Source organism: Leuciscus leuciscus, assembly GCF_965113295.1.
Source record: "Leuciscus leuciscus genome assembly, chromosome: 4".
Taxonomy (NCBI): domain Eukaryota; kingdom Metazoa; phylum Chordata; class Actinopteri; order Cypriniformes; family Leuciscidae; genus Leuciscus; species Leuciscus leuciscus.
The window spans coordinates 39,012,829-39,030,301 of NC_138728.1; the positions used below are offsets into that span (position 1 = coordinate 39,012,829).

At 37.1% G+C, this 17,473-nt stretch overlaps 1 long non-coding RNA gene across 3 annotated transcripts in view; it reads left to right on the top strand.

Moving 5' to 3' along the window:
- The window catches only part of LOC309497476, a 72,636-nt gene extending 55,175 nt beyond the window's left edge, over positions 1–17,461 (top strand). The window contains exons 1-5 of one of the 3 annotated variants that reach the window (XR_014205548.1): positions 11,222–11,360; positions 13,173–13,228; positions 13,430–13,664; positions 16,583–16,703; positions 16,822–17,461. This is a non-coding gene — a long non-coding RNA (uncharacterized lncRNA). Of the gene's footprint in view, positions 1–7,138; positions 11,374–13,172; positions 13,229–13,429; positions 13,665–16,582 lie in introns of those variants that run through there. The other 2 variants (XR_014205547.1, XR_014205549.1) reach the window with 2 other exon arrangements.
- Positions 17,462–17,473: the final 12 nt, after the last annotated feature.

The window sequence follows — 17,473 nt, forward strand, 5'->3', positions numbered from 1 at the left end:
TGGAAAGAGTTTTATTGTGAGATTGTTTTGTGTAGCAAGGCTACGGTGAATGCGCTGTTGGTGCGACTTTTGTTTGTTGATTTGAGTTTTGTAAATAAAACGTGCGAGTCCCAGTCACGCCGACCCTGTCTTCCTTCCAAACACTGAACCTCTTCACAACTTGTATAGCAATGATGTTCGTTTGCGCGCACTTTGGGAGGGTGGGGGGCGGGAATGAAATTAGACAAACTTGGGGGGGCGCATATCCTAAAAGGTTGAAAACCCCTGCTATAGAGTAGACGTGTAAATATACGTTTTCTTTTAGGATACTGAAATCAGACATATTTTCTTTAGATTAATTTTGTTGCACTGTTTGATTGGTCAAGTAGGACCAGTGGTACTCTAAGAATTAATAAATCATTGAAAACCGATGTAGAAGCCCTGCCTGTTTTAGGGGTACCGTATTTTCCGGACTATAAGTCACTCCGGAGTATAAGTCGCATCAGTCAAAAAATGCGTCATGAAGAGGAAAAAAACATATATAAGTCGCACTGGACTGTAAGTCGCATTTATTTAGAAATTTATTTCACAAAATCCAAGACCAAGAACAGACATTTAATCTGGAAAGGCAAGTTATTCAACTACACAGTAGCACACAGAACAACAGGCTGAATAGGTGTCCGGTATGTTAACGCAACACATTAACAGTTATTCAGCTACACAATAGCATAAAGAACATATACCTGGGAGGCTGAATAGGCTAAATTAACATAAGCCAGCGAGTCCAACAAGCAAGTTACCAGTAAACAAGTTCACCAAGCTCCCGCGATCTCATTCCACATCATTTTCTTCATCCTTGGTGTCGCTTCTGAACAACTCCGCCAACTAGAGCGCCCTCTCGCGGCTGTAGACGGTAATGTTTTCTCTTGGTTCATCTCAGTCTGAATTAATTTTGATATATAAGTCACACCTGACTATAAGTCGCAGGACCAGCCAAACTATGAAAAAAAAGTGCGACTTATAGTCCAGAAAATACGGTACAAATAACAGTTATTCATTATTAATTTAATTTATTTCAGGATCTGAATTTCGGTGTAGACATTCAGTGCGCATAATTTGACCAATTACTGCAAGTTGCAAGCTTATGAAAAAATTATACTTTATTGTATTTGAAATGGATTCCCCTTTTCAATAGGACATTGCAAATATACAAACAATTTGTTTACTATCTTTGAATATATTAAAAGTATATTAGTATCATTCTTTTACCGATTAAGATTAATTTATGTTCCTGACATAATGATAATATAACAAGTAAACCTTTTCAAAGTGCTATCAACTTTTAATTATACATTTTCAGGCATTGGAATGTTTAAATAAATAAACATTTAAAATAAATAAAACATCCAACATAAACATGCACAAATTTAACACATCACATCTGCATTTTCTCTATAAGATATTTTATATATATTTTTGTTTAAAAGTTGGTGGTGTTAATTTTTTTTACAGTTTTTCCCATCCTTTGGCCATAATGACTGAACGTTACTCTGAGTACATTAAGAACTCAAATCAGCGAAGGAAGACTACATCTACAGCCAAGGCACATCTAGAGTCACTCTACACAAATGTCTCGATAGATGAAGCTTCTGAAAGACAACTTGTCTAGAGTGTAGTGGTCAAGTTGCTGATTGTGGTGATGGAGCTGACTTTGGTGATCTTAGTGAGCAGGATTTGGACACAACCATGGAAACTGAGTGCACAGCAGAGGCTTATCCTTGGACAGTGGGTGATTGTGGAAATGGGAATGAGAGCGATGACGAAATTGAACAGCCAACTTTGACTACTAGCTTGATGAACTGGGCCATAGAGTATGGTATCACTCTGGTTGCACTGACTGCCTTGTTGTCCATATTAAGGTATCACCACCCATCCCTGCCAAAAGATGCCAAGACACTCCTCCATACAAACAGAAATTACATTATCAAGCAAGTTGCAGGTGGTGCATACTTTTACTTTGGAATTGTAAATTCTCTGTCACGTTTCTTGAACAATGCTTGTGTAGCAGATTGGGTATTTCCCTTCGTTCCTCCCCCTGGTGGAGAACTGATATATTTGCCCAGTAGATTTAGTGGTGTCAGGTAACCGGCTGGTGACTAATTACAGGTAGGCATGTGCCGGTATCACATTTTCATGCTGCGATTAATTGAGTGATCTTTTATCACGGTATACGGTATTATCACGATATTTTAATTGCACATGAGAAACAGATGGATTTGGGGGGGGGGGGGTGTAAAAAATTAAATAAAACTTGCATCACAAGGTGTAATTGTGATTGTCAAAACATTTGGTAACTAAACTGAATTTTATTAAGTTTAGTGACAACATGTTACAATGATTACATGGTACAATGACTGGTAGGCTACTGTTTGTATTGCTTAACACAAATTTAACGATTTCAATTCAATACTTGGGATTTGATTTCAATCTTGATTCAATATTGACTAATTTTGGATAAATATTAGGAAGGCTACAGTAGATAGCCCACATGGTATTTTTTTCTCATGAAAAAAAATATCTCACATAATGCTATGAAACCATATAGAGCCCTATCAGCTGGTATTATTAAAGGTTACAAATAACTAATTAAATCAAATATAATGTGGTTTTCATTATAATAACAATTATGTAGGCCAAAAGACAAGTAAAAATATAATAAATATGTAAAAAAGTGCAGTGCACATATTCAGCAAAATACTCCTCTTTATCTATTTGTTTTAGTCATCTAACATGCTGCTGGTCATTAAATGGTTTAAATGTAACGTTCTGTGACACAATTGTTCTCCTGTTTCATATCAAAAGTAACCTGCTCTGTCTTGTTTGACGGTCTTCGTGTCCTCTTTGCTCCGCGATTTTTCTCTGCGTGAGAAAACGGATGTGTCGCGTGTGAAGAGTCTCGCGCTGAATGCGTCGAGTTGGCAGCTCTGCTTTTAGAAGCGGGATGGATCCGAATAGATCGGCGGCGGCCATAGACTGTAGGCGGCGGCGTTCCTCCTTCCACCATGCTGCTTCCCTATGTGAGGACTGTTTACATTAGACTAGAAGTGCGCACCGGCCGCATGCTTATACACGTGGCGATTGTTTACATCAGAGTGCGCACGTGTTTCGCGCAGCATATACGCAGTGTTTGTTTAAGCGGCTGATGGAAAATAAGCTATAATGCGCGTTCTAGAAATCTAATTTCGGATCTATTATTTTTCACGGTATTTTGAAGTGCCCGCGATAACAATATCGTGCATATTCATTACCGCGATTTATCGCATTACCGAATACCGGCACATGTCTAATTACAGGGTTCTTGCAGGTTTCAGCAAGTCAAATTTAAGACCTTTTTAAGACATTTTACGACCATAAAGTTTGAAATTTAAGACATACCAAAAAAAAAATTCAAATCAAAGAATTCATTTTATTTCAATGAATTAAGTAATTGAAAAAACATTAATTTAATTTACAGATAAAACAATCACATTAGTAACCTTCCACACCCAACAACGTGTGTCAGAATCAGATATATAATTTTTTTTATAGAAAATTGTACTATGCATATTATAGGCCTACTGTAAAAAACACATAATTAGTTGATTTTAGCTGATCATAGTTGATCATAACTAGAGATGAAATGGCATGAACATTTCATTTCAATGATTATAGTGACAAAAATGACCACGGTTATCACAGAATCCTGTTCAAAAAGTACTAATACTACACAATGTCGAAAACCAGCAAATAACAAATAAAATTTGCATCAATATGCACTTTTTGTTTACATAAACATTAAAATAATACCATTAAAAATGATAGCCAGATTTTAAAAGTGTCTTGCAACATGTTATATACTAACATGTACAAGTTCAAATAAAGTTTAGACAAAAAAGTAGTTTTTATAAAAAGATAAACCTCACATATTTCAGACTTTAAATAATTTTTTATAAAAAGATAAATTACTGACATTTACAATGCACTTTAGCTTATCTTTTATTATTAATAGTCAAATTCGGTCGGATTTTCCCGTGGCGTCTGTCGTTGCAATGCAACCATGCCCTGCGCCCTCCACAATGCAGGCATGAAAACAGGTCAGGGGTAAAAAAGGTGAGAAGGATGCGGCAGCAAAAAATCCAATCCAATCAATTTATATATATATATATATATATATATACTGTATATATATATAGTGCTTTTTAAATGTTAAATTCATCAATCTGGTGCAAATTAAACAAAGAAAAATTCTTTTAGTTACAGTGTCTGTCTACATTACTACTACATAATAATAGTTACAATATTAATCCCATGATAGTAATAGCCATATATTGTAAAACAAATGCACTGAAAAATAAAGGAAACTTTCATAATTAGTTTTGTACTAATTTCTATACTTGAAAGAGTATATTTCTATACTTCACATTAAAGGTGTGATTGGGCTAGCCCAGTGTCAATCAAGAAAAGAACCAAATGGGCCGCTGATCTACGTGTTTCATGGGGTGTCAGAAAAAAAAAAACTAACGCTGACTTTTTATTGACCAATGCATTACGCACTAATTACGCACCAACCCAGCGCCGCCAATTAAGCAAAACAAAACGAATGGGCCGCCAATGTACGAGTTTAATGGGCCGTTAAGACAAAAAACGAAACAAAAAAGTATGAGATGTATCGGCCCAAAAAGCACGTCGGCCCACCGGGAATCTACCGGTAGTCCCGATGGCATGGCATTAGCCTACATGCCTGGACACAAAACAAAATCCTACCTGTAGGCTTTCACCATCCACTTATTTAGCTGCTGTTGCATCAATTGACATGCCATCTCCTTTTCTCTCTTTCTTTTTCTATGTTTAGAAAACATAGAAAGACCCCCGACAGCTTTTTTGCATTATCCATCTTTTTCGACGACAACTCACTACTCGTTCCTGCTCGCTCAGCGCTCACGGCGCCCGCGCCCGCTCGCGATATTATCCCGCCCACTTCTATGTCAAAATTAAAAATAATGACATTGGCAACATCGCTGTCTGTATCTGACAGGACAGTTAACATTGTAAGCTAACTTAACTCAGGCTTGCTTTCCGACGTGCGGTTCTTTGTTCGGCAGTGTGTCATCAGACTCGCGGTGTTAAAGACTTTGAAAACAATTCTGCCCTACTCTGACTCGGATTGGCTGTCAGGTTTCTGCATTAGGAATGATGATTGGTTTTTTAAAGCTGCTAAGTTTATGGTAACTATAGAGATATAGCGGGTAAATGCTGGCCACAGCCACCAAGGTGAGAAGTTTTCATGCCTGTCAATGACAAAGAAGTTTTAGTGGCTAATGGATTTCCACCGGCGAGAAACGCTTGCTGTAGCTCTGCTACAAGATTCATTTACGGAGAAGAGAAAAACACCCGTAGTGTTTGGGTGCACCCGCATCCTTCCAGTTGAGTGAGCTTTCAATGTTGTTACGGAAAGGGGCGAAGCTGATTGGTTGGTTCTTGTCACATGACCTGCGGTGCGTTTGCGGCATTCTGAAGAGTTGAGATTTTTTTTATCTCGCTGCGCCTGGAAAAAAACGAGTGCGTCGCTTCAATTATGAGCGCGCGCGCGCCTACATTTGAACGAACTTGAGCGCGCAAAAGATGTGATATGTGAACGGCCTGTTGGCGAGACCTTTTTTAGACCTGACTAAATGAAATTTAAGACCACGGATCAAAATCTGGCTGTTTTTAAGACATTTTAAGGCCTTAAATTTAAAGTTCAGAATTTTAGACTTTTTAAGACCCCGCGGGAACCCTGTAATTACCATGATTGCACTCTAAATAAAAATGCAGCATTCAAATGGTTGGGGATGTGTTACTCTTTGCATCCTGGTTGCCTGTTCCTAGTGTAGTTGTGTGGTTCGGGGCATTTATTCTGTTCATTGTTTGATCAGGTGTGTGAATGAGTGGAATGTGATTTTATAATATTAGTGTATTATTTATAGCCTGTGTCCTGCAGTCACTACACAATTCGAGTGCAGCGAGAACCTGTACAGTCGTGTTAGAATCATTGTGAACGCAGTGAGTATGATCTCTTTTCTGGTGGTCTGTTTCATGTTTATAAAAAAACGTAAATTTCACTGCTGTGTGTGTGTGCAGGTCGGAAGGAACGTGCATAACAGGCTTGCTTCCAGCTCTGAGCGGTGTAAGCTTATCTTTAATGGCAAAACGCATGGCCCCGGATTACGCTGCTGTTTTGTTTTTATTTTGAATGTTGTTTTTATTTTCATTAATGTTCTTGTTTTGTGGTATTTTCTTTTATTAGTAATTGTTATAATCTGTGTTTTAATTTTTAAATTTTTTTATTTATTTTGTAGACGAAGTGATTCTCTTTCCCTGTTAGTGTCTTTTGACGACCCAAGTGCTGCCTGTAGTGTTTAAATCTTTTTTATTTTTAAAAAAAATGTTAAGTACCTTTTTCTTGCATTTGTCGGTAATGTTAAAGGTAAATGTACTGAAGGTACTTATTAGTGACTGTCATGTGCATTATATTTTAATAAAATAAACATTGTTTTAATTGGCAGAACTGTCTCAGTCCTCTCTGGAAGAACAAACCTGGGGTTTAGATTTTCTGAGTACTAGTATATCCTGGGGTGAAAGTCCCTAGGTGGCGTAGTTGGCTACAGTTAAGACTTTTGAGTATCCTAATGTGAGTTTTATTTTTGCTTATCTTAGTTATCATCTTGCTCTCCGCCTCACCATCGTGCCACACTTGGTTTAAAATTCCAGACAGGCACACAATAAAATTATAACTAAATTTTGATGGGCTTCCTCTTTACAAGAGTTAATGTGTCCAGTTATGGCCAGTTTTGGGCTTAGTCCAAGGATTTGCCATGAAACAAAAACCTTGCTTGATTGCCCTGTTTGGTGGAAGGTCAAAACCACATCCTCTGGGAGACTACTTAAGAGATCTAGTGATGGAGATAAAACACTTAGCAGCTGGATTTGCATTTAAAGGTAAAACATTGTTCATAAAAATAACATCAGTAATGTGTGATGCCCCTGCACGAGCATATGAAGAGTTCAGATGCAAAAGCCTCTAAGTGCCTTCTGAAATTTTCTTCTAGAATGATCATTTTTATAAAGCTTGTATATTTAGGTTAAGTGATTTCACTTAAATGACATTTAATAGGTCATTTGCATTGCCATTTAAGTGAAATTATTGAACTTAAATATATGAGCCTGATAAAAATGATCATTCTAGAAGAAAATTTCAGATGGCACTTAGAGGCTTTTGCATCTGAACTCTTCATAAAAGCCATAAAGTACCACACAGGATATGCAGGTTGTGACAAGTGCACATCACATGGGTTTCATTTAGACAGTCGAATGACTTTTCCAGACAGCAAATGCCCTGCTAGATGAGGAACATCACAGAGACATCTCCCCACTTACTGAGACAGATATTGGAATGGTTTCCATGTTTCCGCATGATTATATGCACATCTTGTTTGCCTTGGAGTCACAATGAAGCTCCTAGAGATGTGGGCAGGAAGCAGTGGCCGACTTAGGTGTCGCTTGCCATCCAAGGAGGTTACACAGTTGACAGATACACTTTTGTCTTTCAAATGTCACATTCCCAGTGAATTTGCTAGAAAACCCAGATCTGTTGCAGAGAGGCATAGATGGAAGACAACTGAATATAGACAATTTGTGTTGTATACTGGGCCAGTTGCACTAGTTGATGTCCTTGCCTCTCCAGTTTACAACAACAGTGTCTGGACAACATTTCTGGTTTTCCCTTTGAGAACTATCTTGGGCAAATAAAGAAATTGATCCGCAGCCCTCAGTTCCCAGTTGCACAAGTTGTGAGGCGAATGTCAGAGCTTGAAAATGCAGAGTGCAGTGTAGATAAAAATAAATAAAGCCAAACTCAAAAAGCCACACAATGAGGGTCCTCTACCATCTGACATTACATGTCCAGTCACACAGTACAAAGAAGCTAGTTTGTCAAGATATCCACAGGAGATAACTGCATATACCATAAAGATGTTGTAGGCATAGTCCGGAATATCATTGAGGTTGATGGCGTTCTGCTTTTTGTGTGTAATGAGTTTAATCATTATTCAAGCTTCTTTGACTACCCTATAAATTCATGCAAGTTGGGTGTGTTCCTTCTCAAAGACTTGTCCCAGGAATTAAAATGTGTTAAGATGGATGAGACTGTGAAAAAGTATGTACTCCTTCCATACAGGAATACATTTGAAGGTGTGCCATTCCTCCATTTGCAATAACATGAATGTTGGAGTATGTTGAAGGAAGTGAGCCTATTGTGGTCCAAACCTATGGCAAAAATGTATAAAATGTAAATATCGTACCAAACAAAATCCATCTATAGATTAGATATTAGTTTTAAAAAACAGTTTCATATTGGATTTCAAAATTGTTATTTGTATTTTTTTTTTTTTTGTATTACTTGATGAATCGAAAAACAAATCAAATCAGCATGTTAATTTGTAATAAAATCTATGTCTCGTACAATCAACAAATCAAAATATTTGCAGCGCTAAATGATTTGTAGGCAACTCAGAAGTTTTTGTTAATGTAAAAGTTATTTTTACAAAGATGTTTGTTATGGTTTTTGTATTATGAAAGACTTTGAACTTGGTCAACAGTAAAACCCAAGTTGAAAATAAAAACCTAATTTTTATATTTTTGCTAGTAGTAGCTTAGTTTTGTTTATGCTTAAAAATATATATAAAAAATTACTTTTATATAAAAAAAATAATTTCAATACTAATAATATTTAAAATAATACTAAGAAAATAAGAAAAGCTTCTTTTTAGCAGCATATTAGTATTGTTACTGAAGGATCATGTGACACTGAAGACTGGAGTAATGATGCTGAATATTCAGCTTTGCAAATATTAGCTTTTTATATATAAATATATTGCTTGTGTAAGAAAAGAAGAAAAGAAAAGCTGGCTTTTAACACATGAGTGATTTATTTATTTTTTGCATCTCAAAAATTACTAGCTGTCACAGAATAATTGTTCCAACCTCATGGGTAAAGGATGGTCGAAGCCTCTGGCCTCCATTTAAAGTAAGGGAGAAATGCAACAGGGTAGTGATGAGAGGAGACCCTCCTGACGAATCCTGGCCAAGTCACACCATAAGGATAAGGGCAACAAAAAGTAGGATTAAATTATGATTTAAGTATTAATCAACTGGCATTAACTTAAAGAATAAATATATTATTTCAGATACATTTAGTGAGGCTTGGCTGTTGCTCCCCAGAGCACTGCAGACATCCGATCTCCAAACAGAAGCTGTGTCTGAAACCGCTCACTCGTTCACTCATTCACTAATCCCTACATAGTGAATGGCAGTTGAGTGCACTACATCAGCAAAGAGTGAACGAGAATGAGTGAGCGAATTCGGACGCTGACATAATTATCATGCGCCAGAGCGCTCGGACAATTTCGTCATAAACATTACTTACCCATCTTTGATATTTCCTTTTTTGGCTGTATGAATTGAATGTAACAATTGTATGTATGTATTTTTCACGTTTATTGCGTTATTTGATTAAAAAAAAAAGACTTGCTTGTCATATTTATTTACTTTTTACATTTATATGTGAAAATAAAAGAGAACAAAACACTACACAACACATTTGTTTATTCAAATATAGATATAACGGTATATAAATAAATAAATACATAAAACTGTCAAAAAAAAAAAACTCCGTTATTTAAACATTACTTTCATTACTTTCGCGGGGTTTCCAGTCAGTCAAATGATTGTTAAATGTCCTTCAAATGATTGTTTTCTATCTCGCGTGCGCCGTTGCCATGGTGACATTGTTGCCGTACGTCATATTTATTCTTCATTCGCGCTCTATCGCCTTATCGTGTTGGATTGTGGGAAATAGTGTCTCAGCAAGTGTACATCGGATGTACACTCGAATTCAGAGAGGATTGTGGGTAAAAGTAGTGAACGAATGTAGGGAATGATGTCGTTCACTCAGAATTCGGACACCACTACAAAATGGCCGACACCCTAAATAGTGCACTATATAGTGGATAGGGAGCGATTTCAGACACAGCTAGAGTGTAGCACTCTATTGAGAATGAGGAGATGTCGTCACGACACAGCGCCCCGCCCTCAGAGACCGCGTCATCCTCCCCTTTCCGCCATTTTGGGAGGATACCCGCCAGCACCGTTCATTGTTTGTATTGATAGTAGAGGAGGTTGTCGCACTATTTTAGAATGCCTGGAAAACACTGCTGTGTAAAAAACTGCTCCAGTGTCTCACACGATTGTCGTGGAAACTGTAGGAGCCATGTATTACAGTTTTTTCGTATTTTAAAATTTAAAAGTAAAAAAAAAAAAAAACATTTTTGTTTGGCATTGGTAGTAAGTTTCTCCCTGTAAGGACCCTTTTCTTTTGCCGCATTCTTCTCCATTTCTTCTTAATTTTCTCGTAATTTCTATTATAATTCCTCGAGCCGTCTTTCCTGCTCCGTCTCTGTATTGCTCTTGCACTGTTGCCCCTGGCAACCCATAGCGTATCCTCCCAAAATGGTGGACGGGCTCAATTCGTCACGTGACAGCAAGCTACCTATGAGTATGTCCTCATTCTCAATAGCTAGAGTGCTCTGGGTTCGTTACTGAAGTATTTGTAGTATATTGTAGGGAAAGTGAATAAAAGCTTTCAAAATCACAGAATGTAAATGTAATAAGAAAACATGAATAAATACTAAATTTGAAATACTAAATTGTTTCCCTTTTACTTGAAGATTAACTAAAGTTGTGAAATGAACCTCCAAAACCAGTTATCAAACACAGTAAATAACTTTACATTACTCAAAATGAAATGGATGGAGAAGGCTATATTCAACACTTTCACATCACTTTACATTTCTTTTCAGACAGTTATTAATTTTCACTGGGCCCAGACTTTTGAAAAAAAAATAAAACTGACAAAAATAGTCCCAATAATGTAAACAAATGAGTTGCAGGCCTGAACGACGCTCGTGTGCGGTGGGGCGGAAAAAATGCAAATCGCCGCTTCACTCTTACTAGAGCCAACAATAATGTAAAGTAACGTTAATGTTACTAACTTACTCACGATCGTCCTGCTCACATCATCATAGTCCCACGACCAATGGAGCAACATAGAGAGCGTCAGGAAGGAGAAAGACAGCTGCACCGAGCAAAACGTTCAACACTCGCCGTGCGGTCCCGATCAGGGAGTCCAACGAGGCCAGGGGAACTTACAGGCAATCCCGGGTACCTGAAGCGCTATCTGGTGATGAAATCCAACGTAGCCGGAGGAGCTCAGTCTCCGGTTCATCCAAATCACTCGTGAATAACAAGTGCGTCACATTCGCGAGTGTGTACTACAGGCACTCATGATGAACTAAAGTAGGAGATCAACACTTTAACTTCTGTACGAAATTATATAGACTCACTACAGGGCTCCAGACTAACTTTTTGCCTTGGTTGCACTGGTGCGCCTAACTTTTTTATTTAGGTGCACCAGCACAAAATTTGGGTGCACCCAAATTTTTCCTCGGCTGTATCACCTTTAACGCCACAATTTTAAGGTCACCTTTTTATTACGCTCTATACACATTCATATATATTATGTAAATGAATTTAAACAAGAAGGTGTAGGTAAAAACTTTTATTTATTTTTTGAAGCACAATTATTAACGGTATTCCTACTCTTACCGATACTGCTTATCGATACAGTACTTTAACTGTATTCTTATGGTTCTTTTTGTTTTATATATAACAAACAAAGATAAACAATAGATAAACAAAAGATAAACAATTAAACAAAGATACACTTTATATAGGCCTACACAGTGCTTTAATTTCAGGAAGGCCTATCAACATTACTGTTCAGGCATGGTCTAAAAAGAAATCTAATAAAGTAATAAAATGTAAAATAACACTGTAAAATTTATCATAAATAGATTAATGCTTATTAAAGCTGAAGTTATTCTTTCAAGAGCTGTGAGTGATTTTTCTCTTGTTGTTTGATTTACAGTAATGGCGCAATCGTCAGCATGTTTATTAGACTGCGGCCCCTTTAAGACCGGGTGCAGAATGCAGATCTAATAGGCTACTACTGATGCACCATTTTCTCCCAACTATTTCCATAACTACGTCCATTTAAGACATAAACTGTTTTAGTGAATCTCAAAGCCGGTAATTGACACGCTTTTGTGTACAATTGATCGTTTAGACGCGCACAATCTGCACATGAAACCGAAAGTATAATTTGCTTGTCTCGGCCGGTCTCGGTCTGTTTCGGAGCGCGCGCCGCCATGCGAACAGCATCTCTTGCGCAGATTTTTGTGTTTTAATATCTCTTTCAGTTATTAAACGCGTCCCGCAATTTAGCAACAGTAGCTAGACTGCATTTACAACAATCACTGATCGTGCTGATTCTGATTCTGAGTTTTAGGGAGAAATGACCGCCTAATGCTGCGAAGGGAAGAAGTTGCGCGTAGTTAGATAGTTTTTAATGGGTTTACCTCAATATATATTTTTTTTATAATCTTTGGAAGCCGAAATTTTAAATAAAATCAGACTAATATAACAGACCTTAAGTGTAACCAGGCTACGTTTGAACGTTTAATTCTGTCCTCCGTCGTCACTCATTATTAAGCAGGGCTGTCGTGCGAGCTGTGGCACCGCGTGAGAGAAGAGTGTGAGTTCCGTCAAAGGAGAACAAACGCCAACAAACGTCCGTGGAGAGGCAGCGGATGCGAGGACGTTAGGTGCACCGGTGCGACTTAGGAAAAATGTTAGTCGCACACTTACAAAATTGTCGCACTCTAGAGCCCTGCACTACTATTAGTAGAACAAAAGAATACTCAAATTGTAACTGCGTCACACTCTGTCTCTCTCGACGTGGTTATTTTTTCCTTCTATCTCCTCTTCTTCGTCCCCTCTCTTCTCACTCTCTCCTCCCGCCCCCTCTGGCCTATCACAATGCTCTCCAAACCAAACTGACATGTGAAATACCCAATCAGAGCATTAAACAAACTTTATACACTTCTAACAATATAAAATCGTTTTCAATACACGTGCGAAATACAGATATACAATATAAATCAAATAAACAAAACAACAAAGATATATTATGAAGAAAATAATATAGATAATTTCAACAGGGCTACAAGAGGATGACGAGGAAAACCGTCCAGCGTATAAAAAAAAGGAAGAGAAGGTATAGCACTCATTGTGGTAAAATTTCATTTTTCTTTTCTTTTTGTATTTTTTCCGAACCAAAACCGATCAACTAAGATCCCTATAAGTGCATGACATCAACACATCCTGTGATGTGACTATTTTGCGGATATGCTAAAATGTTATATTGTGCTGCCCTAATCATGATTGCTATATTGACTTAACTTCCTTTGTTTAATAGAGTCACATACAGACTGTTTGACTCATACAGAGTGAAGACGACGACTGTGACATCCCTAATAAGCAACCTAGAGTGAAAATCGCCAGGGCTCCATTAGCTTTAGCTTTAGCCCCTGCACCAGCTATTGCTCCTCCAGCTGCTACCAGACCAGCAGTTTCTCCTGGTGTCCACAAACCGACCTCTAGCATGGCACCCCCTAACCAGCCCAGGATAAACAATCAGCCAGTGTGTGATCGTAAGTGTTTTCAGCAATTACTACTACACAGCAGAATTCATTAAATGACTTGGAAATATGTTTAGCAACATTGGCTTTTATTTCTGGTATAGCTATAGCAACATGAAACTTATTTAGTTTGATATGATTTTTGAAGTTCTTGGACTAACAATAGGGGGATAGAAATATCTCAGGTGACAATACAAATATCTTAACAGGGTTCTCAAGTCCACACGCAATTCAACCAGTTCACACGCTCACACGCCACACCATGTATTTCTCACGCTGAAAAGGCAATGCCAACCAAGTTGTCCTGCAAGCTTTATAACGTTGTGTACGAGGCGCACCCACACAAAGTGTGCACGCACACGCACCGTACGTTCGTTACTAGGTAACCAACAACATCGCGCGAACGCGCTGGGTTTGTGCTGGTGTAATGCATTGGTCAAAAAAAGTAGTTATTTTTTTTCTGACAGACCAGCCCATGAAACATGTAGATCAGCGGCCCATTGGTTCTTTTCTTGATTGACACTGGGCTGGCCCAATCACAACTTTAAATGAGTGAGCGAGCGTGCAGCAGTGTCAGTGTGGATCTGTCAAAATATTCAGCGAGATGGAGAAGAAACGCAAGGAATGTGCAGAGAAATAGCGTGAAACAATAGAAACTGGCCCTTAAAGCAGACACTGTAAACTGTGTCAAAATATACAGTATGTTTTCTGCCCTTCATCAGCTCCTGTGATGATGATGATGATAGTGAGGAGGATCAGGAGAGAGATGAGTAATCCGCGGTAAGCATAACTACTTTCAAAACACTTAGGCCATGTCATGAGTGTAGGAACCCATAACCCAGTTACAGATTATTTCCATATCTGCATATTTGACGATTACCGCAATTCACTAGAAATTTAATGAGAGGCGTTTGTAAACCATGTTTTCCGCCAAAATAAAAGCTTGATGCAGTTTGCGTCAAAATAAAAGATCATGTGCTTATCTCTTTCAAGTATAGAAATAGGTACAAATCTAATTATGAAAGTTTCCTTTATTTTTTTGTGCATTTGTTTTTTACAAAATATGGCTATTACGGTCATAGGATTAATATTATAACTATTATTATGTAGTAGGTGTAATGTAAATAGACACTGTAACTAAAAGAGGTTTAAATTTTTCTGTTTAATTTGCACACTGAATATAGTTTGGAGCTTTTAATTTTGAACTCTCAAAGTGCACCAGATTGATGGATTTAACATTAAAATGCAAAAAAAATTCTCACGAGGGGCAATTTGTTATATTTTTGTATATTTGTAATTTGAAATATAACATTAAATAGTATATTTGATGTGATGAATTGCTCTGTCATTTATCAGATTTACCAATTGTTATAATTTCAATTTGTGCTGGTTAATTATGAACAATGGGTAAAATTGGGGGGCGGGGACAAGCGGGGGCGGGCCTCCATTAAGGCTCCTCCCCTAACCGCATGTGATCTCACTCCAAGCTTTTGATAAAACTTGAGAACCCTGATCTTAATGTGTTTTGAAGATGAATGAATGGGTCCTGCGATGAGGGAAACTGTCAGTTGTGAACAAACTATTAAATAAAATATATTTTGAGTGTGTTTATATTTTACAGAAGTTCTCTGTGAGATTTTGACTAGAATGGAAACAATTAAGCAGCAACAGAATATGATATTGCTCCAAATGCAAACTAATTACCCACATGCATTGGAGGTGCCAGAAGTTTCTGGATTCCCACTGACATCAATTAATGAACTGGTGAAACTGGAGGAGAGCATTGTTGCACAGGGGGAATACCGATGAAAACTGGTATGTTTTCCTATGTCAAAAAATTTGGACTGATATTTGCTTTGTTTAATTGTGACTTCTAAAAGCAGTTGTCTACAACAGTGATTTTTTTATTTGTGTTAGGGAGTGAACATTTAATTATTTTAGTATTTTATATATAGAACTAATTTAGCTAACTTTGCTGACATCTGTTCATTATTATCATAGTAGCCACATTTAATCTACAATGTACCTAGGGCTTTGTGAAGTGTGTGACCTCACAGTCATTTTGCTTTGCACATATATTTAATGCATTCATATTAGTCTGCAGAGCGGTTCAGTGCAGCAGATCGAGCAGCATCAAGAATATCAAATATTGTGGACGTGCGCTCCTCAATGTCTATTGCATTAATGCAAAAAGCATAGCGTCACAATGATCTTTCAAGGACTTTTTATTCAAGAGTAAAAATCACCCTCCATTACAATTATTCTTCCTATAGAAAAGACATTACATTGCAGAAGGCATTAAAAATTAAGAAAGCAAACATATCAAAGCGGCTAAACGCCAACAAGCCTCTAAACACACAAACACAATAACATTATCATTGTAGAGCTGCGTTTATATTTTATCTAGACAAACCTCATTCTTTACTTGGCTGGGAGGGCAAAAAATAGCATCGTCCACCATTAGTATCACTAATACTGTTACTCTTTCCCTAATGACAAACTAAAACTAATGACAAACCTGCTAGCAAAGCAAATTTATTGGCGTGGGTTAAATGGGAAATATGCCTTTGAACAACTTGCCATCAAAGATGTTGTCCTCAGTAAGTTTTATTCGTGTTTTATAGTGTTACTTAATATTCAGCATTATAGGAAAAACATTGACACTTTCTTGCCTATAGTGATGAGAAGATTGATAGTGAGGCTGTGATCAAATTTGGAGTAAACTTCACTCTGTCAGAATTATTATAATTTTTACTGACATTTTCCATATTACATTTTGAATCCATAAAGTGCTAGATTTTTTTTTCCCCATCTTATTCCCACGGTCTTAATAAGTTAGGAAAACCAGCTTTAAGTTAAAACGGGCAAACTTATGCCACATATCAACACACATACCTAAGTTCTAATAGTTTTTCTTTTTCTTTTTAAAGAATCTATCCGACAGAATCGGAATACTGCCAGTGCTCTGGATGGAGAAACTGAGAAGTTAATAAAAAGATAGGGATGGGGGAAGAAGAGGGCGGGCCCTAAAACAAAATAATTCTTCTTAAAGTATGTTTCAAAGGTTGTTTTCCATTTACTATTGAGATCTATCTTTAACTGACTAACCATGTGTCATTCAGTGTCCCCTCTTAATTTCTTTCTTTCTGTCATTCTGTACCTCTTTTAGGATATCCTTGAGGTGAGCCTGAGAGTTCATACAATTTCTCTGTTTTTATGCATTTGTTCTTGTCAATTTTATTTTATTTTATGTTTATCTTGTCAAAATGTTTAAATAAATAAAAAAAAATCTGAAATTTACATGGTGTCATTTTCATTTGGGGCGTGACCTCTTGGCAGGATTAAAATAATGCTATTTTTGCAGTAAAGTCAAGTAGATTGTATATTTTATGACTTTTGAGGTGTGTTAATATTTGTTATATGCTGAATTCATGTTTATATAAAATAAAACGCGTCAGACCGTGACATCATATCACGACCACAGCTGTCATGTGTTCAGTGTTACTAGAAGAATCATTCTCAGTTCATCTGCTGAAAGTGAAGGTTTGTTTGAGCTCATCTAAAATATAGTTGAAGTACCAGCAAAGAGGATTTTGCGACTGTCAAATAGTTTAGAGCAGTAAAGCACAATACCTACAGTACAAAAGTGTAACACTTAAAGCCTCTGAATATTTGCATACTAAGTATGAATTTTTAAATATATTTCTTTAGGTCTAATACATTTTAGTATTTTTTTGGTAACCAATAAGTTACAAGAACTTTTAAAACATAATACATGTATATACTTATTTGAGCAAGCTAATATTGCTTTCGGCAAAATG